Here is a 12,510-nt window from a genome sequence, read left to right on the forward strand (position 1 = left end):
GTTACATTTTCTGGTGTAATTCACCAATTTTTTGGTGTGATGTACCACTGCTTTACCTAGTAGACAGGTTAAAAAATAAATAAATAGTCATTTACATTTTACGGTGAAATTCTCAAATTTTTGGGTGTGATGTACCACTGCTATACCTAGTAGGCCGGTTAAAAAAAATAAAAATTGTCATTCACATTTTTGGGTGAAATTAACCAATTTTCGGGTGTATAGTACCACTGCTATACCTAGTAGACCGCTAAAAAAGATAAAATAAATTGTCAATTATATATTCTGGTGAAATTCACCAATTTTTGGGTGTGATGTACCACTCCTATACCTAGTAGACAGGTTTAAAAAAAAACTAATTGTCAGTTACAGTTTTTTGTGAAATTCACCAACTTTTGGGTGTAATATACCCCCCCACTACCTAGTTAACAGCTTAATAAATTTCAATAATTTTTCTGTTACATTCTTGGGTTGACATTATACAATTATAGAGGTGAATAAACACCTGCTATGTATAGGTGACAGGGAATAAAATTTTATAAATGATTCAGTAATTGATGCGCGCCACATCCTTTTATTCAATGCTTAAACTTTGAAAAGTTGTCACACTTTTATGCTTTAATAATTTCTCCCATATTTCAACTCTATAATTTTAAATTTGAAAAAATTAATCCTCCCTTGGATGTGGTCTCTCTTTCTCACGCTACCTCTCTGGCCTGGAACCCTGATTCCCCGCCACCCGTGATCACCATGGTAGGCGCGTAAAAGAACATTGAAAGTTGATAGAGCAGATATCAAATTGGATCGTAAACATCACGGGGACGTGCGACATGGTGGGGCAGTAAGTGTGCACACGCCTACACGAACTGACTAACACGGGTCAGCCACTGCAACTTCTGGGTCTCCAAATTGGGCACATGGCCTGAGCTTGCACTTTACCCCTTGGAGGTGCTGGCCTGCCCTGCAGCCAGTGTATTGTCTGAACGTGTGTTTAGCATGACTGGAGGGGGTTATCACAGGTTATATTTTCCAATGTTTTGAGGTGTACCCTATTTTAAAATATAAAATTTAAAACCAAAAAGCAGTGTAGGCTACCTCCTCCTCCACCGCCGCTTCCACCTACACCACCACATCCACCGCCTCCTCAACCTCCTTCTCCATATAGACCTCGTCCTCCTAAATCAAGATTATTATTTTTTATTTTTACCTATTTTATGTTATTTAACATTATTTCCCTATCCACATTTGTTTGCAGAGCACTTGCCATGCTCTTAGCCACATTTTGATGACATTTGCAGCCCTCTAGCCATTTCCATTATATTTTTACAGCCATTTTAGTGCTCAAAAGTTCGGGTCCCCATTGACTTCAATGGGGTTTGGTTTCGGGGTCAAGTTCGGGTCCCAAACTCAAACTTTTTTCTCAAATTCGGCCGAACCCGTCGAACCCGAACATCCAGGTGTCCGCTCAACTCTATAGCAGAATATGACAGCAGTTTATAACGCTGGAATTTCACACGTACAGATGCAACCAAGGCTGTAAAATTGTGAATTTTGCACAACAAGGGTGTTTTTTAAAGCCCAAAAAAATTAAAGCTGTATTCCTAGCTTAAATTGCACACTGACTAATGCAGCAGAGGCCCCAGATGGAGGGTATTGCAAAAAATGGGTGTTTTTTAAAACCCAGAAAATTATTGTAGTATTTCAAGCTTGTTTTAACAATAACAGATGCAGCAAAGACTGCAATATTAAGTACTATGGCCAAAAAGGGTGTTTTTTTAATAACTGAATTTGACAGCAGTATATAACGCTTGAAGTTCACACGTAGAGATGCAGCGAGGGCTGTAAAATTGTGCATTTTGCCCAAAAGGATGTTTCTAAAAACCCAGAAAATTAAAGCTGTGTTTCTAGCTTAAATTGCACACTGACTAATGCGGCAGAGGCCCCAGATGGAGGGTATTGCCAAAAATTGGTGTTTTTTAAAACCCAGAAAATTATTGAAGTATTTCAAGCTTGTTTTAACAATAACAGATGCAGCAAAGACTGCAATATTAAGGACTTTGCCCAAAAAGGGTGTTTTTTTAATAACTGAATTTGACAGCAGTATATAACACTTGAATTTCACACGTACAGATGCAGCAAGGGCTTTAAAATTGAGTATTTTGCCCAAAAAGGGTGTTTTTTAAAACCCAGAAAATTATAACTGTAGAGGCCAAAGATGGAGGTTATTGCCAAAAATTGGTGTTTTTTTAAACCCAGATTATTATTGCAGTATTTCAAGCTTGGATTTCAATGTCACAAAAGCACATATGCAGTGCTGGTGCACAGAACTTGCATAAAATGGCCGCCGCCGTCCACCTAACTAACAGACGGATAAAAGTTATTTTTCTCTGTCACTGGGCTCAGGGCAGGGTAAAAAGATTGTGCACTGCACCCCCACAACAAAATGTATGCAGATCGCTGAGTTTAATTGCATTTCTGATTAAAGTTTCTTTCCTATTCTCTCGCTCACAGGCTGGGTCACATGCTGCACTGGCCAATCACAGCCATGCCATTAGTAGGCATGGCTGTGATGGCTTCTAAGGGCATAGAGTTAAATGCTTGTTGATTGGCTGCTCTGCAGCCTTTCAAAAAGCGCCAATAAATCACCAAACCCGAACTTTTACTGAAATGTTCGGGTCCGGGGTCCAAAAATCCTAAAGTTCTGTACGAATCCGAACTTTACAGTTCGGGTTCGCTAAACCCTACGTGTAAGGCCTCATGCACACGACCGTTGTGTGCATCCGTGGCCGTTGTGCCGTTTTCCGTTTTTTTTCGCGGAAAAATCGGAAAATGCACCGTTTGGCAGCCTCATCCGTGATCTGTTTTTCCTGGCCGTGAAAAAAATAGGACCTGTCCTATTTTTTTCACGGCCAACGGTTCACGGACTCATCCATGTCAATGGGTCCGTGAAAAAACACGGATGCACACAAGATTGTCATCCGCGTCCGTGATCCGTGATCCGTGTCCGTTTTTTCTTATAATTTCAATGGCAAACTTGACTTAGATTTTTTTTTCATTTTTCATGTCCGTGGATCCTCCAAAAATCAAGGAAGACCGACGGACGAAAAAACGGTCACGGATCACGGACCTACGGACCCCGTTTTTGCGGACCTTAAAAAAAACGGTCGTGTGCATGAGGCCTAAGACATAGAACATTTTTATAAACCAATAGAAAAGGGGAGGGCTGAACTGTCTATACTTTGAGGGTTATTTTATATCCACACAGTTATGGTTATTCTGTCAATGGAAGGAAAGTCCATTGTGCAGGATCCTGGTGAGCCAATCTTCCTTTGATAGCATATTCACTTTACTGGAATCTGGCCAATTATCTCTCTGCCTTTGGCATAATGATCATTTTAGATCAACTGTCAGGGGATAAGTACTGGCAGAAAAACAATATTCTTTATGTTTCACAAGTAGTGAGGAATGGGGAAATACTTTCATTTTTGGAGTTAGCACAAAGTCAGATTATAATTAATTTATCTTGGTTTAGGTATTTTCAGTTACTTTCGGCACGGCACTGTGTCAAATAAATCTGTGTTAAAGGTAGATATTTCTACACCTTTAAATGAGTTAATGGGAATTTTAGGTCACAAGTTTAAGATTGCTCAATTTTTTATAAATTACTAGTTAAAGCACTTTTTAATAATACATTCTCTTCCGGACAAAGGGCTTGGGGAGCTGAATGTTTAATTATACAACTAGATGACTGGGAGAATGTATTGTCTAATTTGAGACCGGTGTCCCACGCTTTAATCATGTTGCAGTTCAATTTAATATTTTATACAGAATATATGTTACGCCACTTTGGCTTAATAAATGTGAGCTAAGGAACACATCCAATTGTCCTTGGTTTGATTCACCAGGTGCTGATTTTTTGCACACTTTTTGCTATTGTTCAGAATAAAAAGAATATCGAGGTGCAATTAATGACTTTATTACTCAAAAATTGAAGGTAGTGATTCCTTTTAGGGTGGAATGCTGAATATTGGGTGATCTCTCCAGGGCAAATTGTCACAAATACAAAATGTCTCTCTTGATAAAGGTAATGTTTTTGGCAAGACTTTTGATTATACTGGTTTGTTTTTCACGGGATGTTCCAAATGTGACCATATGGCTTAATTTAGTTAACAAGATTAAAAATTATGAAAAAGTTCTTTATAAACAAAGAAACTTAGAGGAAAATGGATTAGGATATGGGGTGAGTGAAAATGTTAAACTTCTTTGTCTTGACTCCTCCTCATTCAGATTGACGCACCGCAGTGGGAGGGAGGGTAGGGAGGGTATTAAAGGGTGGCTTTAAAAAGGAATAAAAGTAATAATGATGTAGTTATGAATTTGTCTGTAATATTGTGTTTGATTCTTAATTAAAAAAAATGTGGGGAAAAAAAATTGTGTCAGTCCCCCATTGCTGCTATGAACGCCTGTACTGTCTGGAAAGGAATTCTACTACATTTTGCAGCATACCTGTAGGGATTCAAGTGCAGTTGGCTACAAGAACGATACTGTGATTAAACACTTATGTTTGGCAGACAATCCTGACATGTAGTCCGCATTCCAGTCCCTTCTATTGGCATCCAACAGGGTTCAGCTCAGGACTCTATGCAGAGCAGTCAAGTTCTTACACATTATACAAGAAAGACCATTTTGTAAGGATGATGCATGGTGACACTGGTTATATGCCATGAAATGAATATTTAGAATGTAAAAGGCACCTTAAAGGGGTTCTCCTGGAAGTAAGAAAATAAAAGTACTGAAAATACTTAAACATTACTTTATTATAAACATATTCTCAAATACCTTTCATTAGTTATAGTGGCTTGTTTTGTCTGGGGAGCAATCATCAGGGGAAATAAAATGGCCGCAGTCCTATTAGTACACAGAAAACCTGCCCTATCCACGGTTCTTCACTACTGACCTCACCGCCTCCTACAAGAGGAAAATTGCTGGGCTGTCTTCTTTCCCAACGCAAGCACGCTAGGTTAAATTGAATTGACTGACTCATGTGCAATATAAGCACTGTGCATGAATTGCAGCTTAGCGATCAGCCTCTGTGCTGTTGGTATGCTATGTACGGTATGTCACTGGGGAGGCACTGTGGATGGAACTTGGGGGCACTTTAGATGGCACTTGGGGGACACTGTAGATATCACTGGGGCACTGTGGGTGGAATTTGGGGGCACTGGGTCTGGCACATGAGGGCACTGTAGATGGCAATTGGAGGGCACTGTAGATGGCACTTGAGGGCAATGTGCCTGGCACTTGGAAGGCATGGTGTCTGGAACTTGGGTGGCACTTGGAAGCACCGGATGGCACTTGACAGCACTGTGTCTGGCACTTGGGGGACACTGTGAATGGCATTTGGTGGGCACTGGATGACATTTGGGGGCACTGTGTCTGACACGTAGGGGTCACTGTGTCTGGCATTTGGGGGGCAGTGTGGATGGAACATGGGGACACTGTATGGCATTTGTGGAACTAGATGGCACGTGGGGGCACTGTGTATGGCACTAGGGGGCACTGGATTTCACATGGGGGCAACTTACATGTGGGCACTGTGGGTGGCACTTGGGGGCACTGTGTCAGGAACTCGGGGAACACTATGGGTGGCATTTGGGGAGCAGTGCATGGCATTTGGGGGCACTGTGGATAGCACTTAGGGGCACTGTGGTTGGTACTTGGCGGCACTGTGGATGTTATTTGGGGAGCACTGTGGATGTCACTTTTATGGGGACGCTGTGGAAGTCACTGTTATGGGGACACTGTGGAGGTCACTGGGGGGACACTGTGGTTCTCATTGTTATGGGGCTCTGGAAATGTCACTGTTATGGTGGTCCTGTCAATGTCACTGTTATAGAGCACTAAGGATGTTACTGTTATGGGGGCCCTGTGGATGTCACTGTTATGGGGTTTAGTATAAATGACCGTGTTCGGCCCAGGAATTCATGTTCCTGTCCATGGGTCGGCCACAATTTTCCAGGCCGACTGCGGCTTCCCTGACCTGCATTGACTGTATGATAATAATGTATGATAGAACCAGTCTTTATCTGACCGCAGGGAAGTTGTCGCGCACTCACCTCATCATGTGTACATACTACACAATCAGATAGAGAATGGCTGTGATACATTACTGTGATACAATCAGCTCTAGTCAGGAGAGTGACCGCAGACCGCATACCATCACCAGTGCCCAGGCTCGACCAGCTAGTAATGGACTAACGGTTCATCTCGCCACCGCCAGGTCCCTTATGACTAAAGCCCTGTCTTGTAACACCCTGAGGATATATAGGAAGGCATGGACCTCGTTATGTAATTTTAAGAGAATCCATTCTTCGGCAGGAGTGGGTAACATCTCTTACCTACTGGCCTTTGCCCCATTTTTGACACTCTCACCACAAGCTGTCATTTAGCACTATTAAGTTATACCCTGCTGGGATTCAACATCACTTGTATCTACGGCATCCTAATCAACCCTACTTGGTTTCAGCCCATCCAATTAGAATGCTACTGAAGGGTATCCAGAAGGGGTCTGCTGTGGCCCGCCCTGCACGACAGCCATTTACAGGGTCAATGTTCAAATTGCTTTTAGATAAACTATGCAAACCCCTTCAGTAAGCACACTAGTTTATTGATCAAGACAACCATGTACCTAGCCTTCTACGGCTTCCTCAGACCAGGCAAGTTCACCTGTGCCACCACATGCAAGAGCTATCTGAGGAAGGATCAGCTGTCATGGGATGGGTCATGCTAGGTTCTTACTTTAACGTCCACAAAGATGGCCCGAGCGGGTCAGCTCACAGAGGTTAGATACTTCCCCACTGGTATTAAGTGGTGCCCAGTTATGGCAGTGCAGGATTGGACGCTCTTTACCGAAGCAACCCCAGGGGATGCTCTTCTGCTAAAGCTGGGTTCTGCACCTTTGAGTTGTCAGAACTTTCTCAAATTCATCCGAATATTATTGAGGAATGTTGGGGTCAGTCCCAGTTCCATCACAGGGACTTCCTTTTGCACTGTTGCGGCTTCGCCGCCTTCAGGCACAATGTCTCAGTGTATCTTATTAATAAGTTGGGCAGATGGCAGGAATCTGGTATTGTAATTTTGTTAATAACACTATTGCCTTGAGCTATGTTTGTTATTTTTGGCCCCTTTAGCCTACCCTCCGTACAGCAGTCTCGGCCTACCCCTACTGCTTAGCATAGTAGGTAGATAGGTAGATCTACTTATCTTGAGCCGACCCGAATACAAGTGATTATATCGGCTTATGCAGCCCAGGCATAGAGGGATAGGTCGCTATCACAACAATCGGAGTCAGAACAGTCAAAAGATGTATAGAATTCCTACAGCCTGCTGTGTATATGTCTGTGCCTAATCTGCAATCAAGCTCAGTGCCATCCAACATCTTGTAAAAGCACATGGTCGCACAAGCTTAATGCACTTCATGCGAATGTTGAAAACTATTTCTCTCCATTGAACTATGTTACCCCACCTGTCTAAGCTGCTGTTCGTCTTCTTAAAGAGACAGTACCATTTTTCCTGAACAGAGTGTAAGGCCTCTTTCACATGGGCGAGTATTCTGCGAGGGTGCAATGCGTGAAGTGAACGCATTGCACCCGCACTAAATCCTAACCCATTCATTTCTATCGGGCTGTGCACATGAGCGGTGATTTTCACGCATCACTTATGCGTTGCGTGAAAATTGCAGCATGCTCTATATTGTGCGTTTATCACGCAATGCAGGCCCCATAGAAGTGAATGGGGCTGCGTGAAAATCGCAAGTATCCGCAAGCAAGTGCGGATGCGGTGCGATTTTCACGCACGGTTGCTAGGAGACGATCGGGATGGAGACCCGATCATTATTATTTTCCTTTATAACATGGTTATAAGGGAAAACAATAGCATTCTTAATACAGAATGCATAGTACAATAGCGCTGGAGGGGTTAAAAAAATAAAAATTTAACTCACCTTAATCCACTTGCTCGCGCAGCCCGGCTTCTCTTCTGTCTTCTTTTTTGCTGTGTGCAGGAAAAGGACCTGTGGTGACGTCACTTCCGTCATCACATGATCCATCACCATGGGAAAATACAATTTACCCAGCACCTAACCCAAACCCGAACTTCTGTGAAGAAGTTCGGGTTTGGGTACCAAACATGACGATTTTTCTCACGCGAGTGCAAAACGCATTACAATGTTTTGCACTCGCGCGAAAAAATCACGCATTTTCCCGCAACGCACCCGCCTCTTAGCCGGGCAAAAAACATGACGCCTGTGTGAAAGAGGCCTAAGACCCAAATGCACAATAAAACCGACACCGGTTTTAATGATAAACAATAAAACCGAAAGTCAGAGAAAACGATGAAGCCACTAGAGATGAGTTCTCCAGTAATCTGTCAGACCTCTGGGACAGAACTTCACACTTCATGTCAGTTTTGTCACACTTTAATGATCAGTCAGCTAAATTATGAGACTCTATAGATCGCTTATTTGATACCAGCGGCTGTCTGCAAAATATTTTTATTTAAGTTTTACGCAATAAAATTATTTTTGAAACAAAAAAAAATCATTTTAGTGTCTCCATGGTCTGAGAGCCATATTTTTTTTATTTTCTGGGCGATTTGTCTTTTTTGACAAAAAAAGTTTTTCATTTTTTAGCAAAGTTTTTTTTTTTTTTTTTTACGGTGTTCATCTGAGTGGTTGGGTCATGGGATATTTTATAGAACTGGTTATTACAGACGCGGCAATATCTAATATGTCAACTTTATTTATTTCACTTTAACACAATAATAGCATTTTTTAAACAATTTTTTTTTATGTCTCCATGTTCTAAGAGCTATAGTTTTTTCATTTTTTGAGAGATTTTCTTATGTAGGGGCTCATCTTTTGCGGGACATACACCTTTTTAATCACTTGGTGTTGCACTTTTTGTGATGTAAGGTGACAAAAATTGCTTTTTTTAACAGTTTTTATTTTTTTGGGTGTTTATCGGACAGGGTAGATCATGTGATATATTTATAGAGCCCGCCGTCATGGATGCGGCAATACCAAATATGTCTGTTTTATTTATTTTTTCCTATTTAAAAAATAAAATTATTACTTAATTGGGGACTTTTTTTTTACATGTGAAACTTTTTAGTTTATTTTTATAAAAACACTTTTTTTTTTAATTTTACACTTTGTCTCCCCCATAAGGTCATACAAGACCTCTGGAGGACATTTGACTTCATTTTTTTTTCTTTCACTATTGATTTCTCCTGTAACTGGGGCTGACATAGTAGCCCCAGTTACAGGGGAAGAACACCCTCAGAGAGGCTGCACAGCACTATACTGTGCTGTACAGCCACAGCGCAGGGCTGATCAAGGTCTGTGAAAGACCTGACAGCTCCTGCATTTTCCTGGCCCCGGTGAGCGCTGTGTATAACGCGATCTAGAAGGCAGGGACACCTGGGAACTGTCCCTGCCTTCCCTCTGAGTTGCCCTCCTGTCACTGGCAGCGGGCAAACCACTCTGCAGCCGCACGATTAGCGTGCAGCTGAGATCTCAGAATTGACGTTCCAGAACGTCTATTCAGAGTTAAACATCCACCCACAGGACATTTATATCCTATAGGCGGATGTAAAGTGGTTAATGGGTTTGATATACCTACTTCCACAAAATATAGATTGAGGGGTGCGACATACCTGCTTCCACCAAATATTGATTCAGGTGTTCTATTTACTTGTTTCCACAAAATACTGATTGAGGGGTGCGATATAACTGTTTCTACAAAATATTGATTGGGGCCTGCGATACACAGGTTTCCACAAAATACTGATTGAGGGGTGCAATATACCTGCTTCCACCAAATATTGATTGAGGCCTATGATATACCAGCTTCCACAAAATACTGATTGAGGGGTGCGATATACCTGCTTCTACCAAATATTGATTCAGCTGTTCTATATACCTGTTTCCACAAAATACTGATTGAGGGGTGCGATATACCTGCTTCTACAAAATACTTATTAAGAGCTTCTATATACCTGCTGCCACAAAATACTGATTGAGGCTGTTGTGCCTGGAAGCCAAGAGCCACACCGGTCCTGCACTGCTTTCAGCTCTGCGGTCACAGGCCGATCAGTGGCTAACCCGCTCAATTTGACAGTTGGTAAAGTGATGTGTGACAACGGTGCCAATCTGCTGAGTGCGCTGAAACAGGGCAAAATGACACAAGTCCTGAACTTAGTCGTGCAGCAATTCATTGCCAAATACGTGTCACGACCCTTGGTCATGGTCGTGACTCCTTGGGAGCCGCATGCAGTTGCCCGCTGTTTGGTGTTGTGTCAACCGCAGCTGGGGGCACTTAGTGGTTTGCCTCAGGTGCGGTTGCCGCGGACAACAGGCATGCGTGCGGTTGCCCTCGGCAACGTGTGTTTGTGTACACTTCCTTTGTCTGTTTGTTGTGCATGAGGTCATGTTTGTATGCACTTAGACACCTCCCTTCACTTGCGGTTGTCCGCGGCAACGTCTGGTGTTGTGTGCATGCGGTGGCAGTGTCTCGGCCTGCTGGCTGTTCTTCAGGACATGGTTGCCACGCATGCCGTTGCCGGCGGTAACAGGTGAGTGTGTTTGTGTGCTTTTCCCTTTTGTGTGGCTTTACTACCCTGCCTGGTGTAGGAAGGGTTAACTCCCTTCTTTCTGTGTGAACCCTGGGTGTGTCTGACTGTTGGGTGTGGCTTCTTGGCCCTATAAAGCCTCAGTGGAAGCCAGTAGTCAGAGAGGGTGCTTCAGCCATGCTTGCTGGGGACATCCTCCTGGTTATTTAACAACTGCCAGTGGGGGCCTCCCTTCTGGTCATAAAAATATTGTTACACAGTGTTAGCTAGGTGTGTGTGTGGTTTCCTTATCATTGCAGCTTATGGTCCTGGGTTCCTGTGTGATGTCTGGTGTGTGCTGTGTTCGTTGGTGTTCTGAACTGCAGCACCTGCACATGGGTTCCAGGCTTTGTTGTCTATGGCAGGTGAGTGATGTGTTGGTTGCATTTGCCTGTCACTGCCATAAGGTGTTTCTGTTCCCCTTGTAGCTTGGCCACTTTAGACTCCTGTTTCTCCGTGTCCAGGAGGAACGGGCTGTCTACCCAGCTCCTAGCTCAGGGAACGACGGAGGGTCAGTAGGGATCCGAGGTTTCTGAGTATGGGCCCTCCTACCTTTAAGGGCGGCCCATGCAGCTAGGAGTCAGGGTCAGATTAGGGAAGCGCTAGGAGGTGACCTGCTCCCTAATTCTGTGGTTCTGGCCAGGTAGCAACCCTACCATCTCCTGGCACCGCACGGCTGAGGGTTTTCCCCATCCCCAGCCATGACAATACGTCAAGGAAACTCTCTGGCCATTTTAGAAGATCTTACACGGCCATGGCACGCCTTGCCGACATTCAGCGGCGACACCACCTGCCCGTTAGACGATAGCCCGATACGCTAGTATTACACCTTGTATATGCTTGATAGGCTGCTCCAGCAGCAACGTGCCATTAACGACTACCTGTGAGAAATTCTGGGGAGCTTGGTATCTTTTCACCACACCAGTGGCTGCTCATGTGTGACACATGCAGACTTCTGCGGCCATTTGATGAGATCACCAAACTGGTCAGTCACAGCCAGGGCACCATCAGTGACATCATACCTTATGCCTTCTTTCTAGAGAGTGCATTGCGTCGTGTCATTAATCAAGCCGTCGAGGAGCAGGAGCTGGAAGATGACGAAGTCGCAATGCTGAATGAATTCCCAGGGGGGCTACTCCATCTGAGACAAGTCAGCAGGAGTCTGAAGAGGAGTCAGAAGAGGATGGTGGCTGGAAGGAGGAGGAGCAAAAAGAACAGGCTTTGAGGGGGACTTTAAACTTTTAGGGGATCCCTGGTGTTGTCCGTGGCTGGGGGGAGGAGACCGAGGATGACATTCCCCTGGGCGATGAGCAGGAGCCAGGGTGCTCCACCGCTTCCAATTTAGTGCAAATGGGGGACTTCATGCTTCAGTGTTTGAAGAGGGACCCCTGTATAAAAATCATAAAGGGCAAGGACCAGTACAGGGTGGCAACATACTTAGACCCTCGGTACAAGCACAAAATGGCGGACATGTTACCAGCATCACAGAGGGCTGTCAGAATGCAGCATTTCCAGGCCTTGCTTCGAGAGATGCTGCATTCTGCTGTTGCTGGCGAAACAGGTGCGGGTACCAATCCTAACACACCTGCAAGAAGAGGGCGGTTTAAAGATGTGTTGGTCACTTCGAATATGAGATCAATCTTGCAGCCAACCAATCGACAGCCGCCCTTCTGATCCAGCCTCAGGGAACGCCTAGACCGACTGGTGCCCGACTACATCAGGTTAATAGCCGATGTGGATGCTCTGAGAGGAACCCCTGGACTACTAGGTGTGCAGGCTTCACCTGTGGCCAAAGCTGGCACAATTTGACATAGAACTCTTGGCCTGCCCCTCGTAGAGTGTCCT

General features: G+C 44.0%; 1 protein-coding gene across 1 annotated transcript in view; it reads left to right on the forward strand.

Annotated features, from left to right (window-relative positions):
* Positions 1-12,510, forward strand: part of LOC122928945 (nicotinamide N-methyltransferase-like) — a 257,832-nt gene that overhangs the window by 178,012 nt on the left and 67,310 nt on the right. The gene's annotated exons all lie outside the window — the stretch shown is intronic.

Source organism: Bufo gargarizans, chromosome 2 (assembly GCF_014858855.1).
Source record: "Bufo gargarizans isolate SCDJY-AF-19 chromosome 2, ASM1485885v1, whole genome shotgun sequence".
Classification (NCBI taxonomy): domain Eukaryota; kingdom Metazoa; phylum Chordata; class Amphibia; order Anura; family Bufonidae; genus Bufo; species Bufo gargarizans.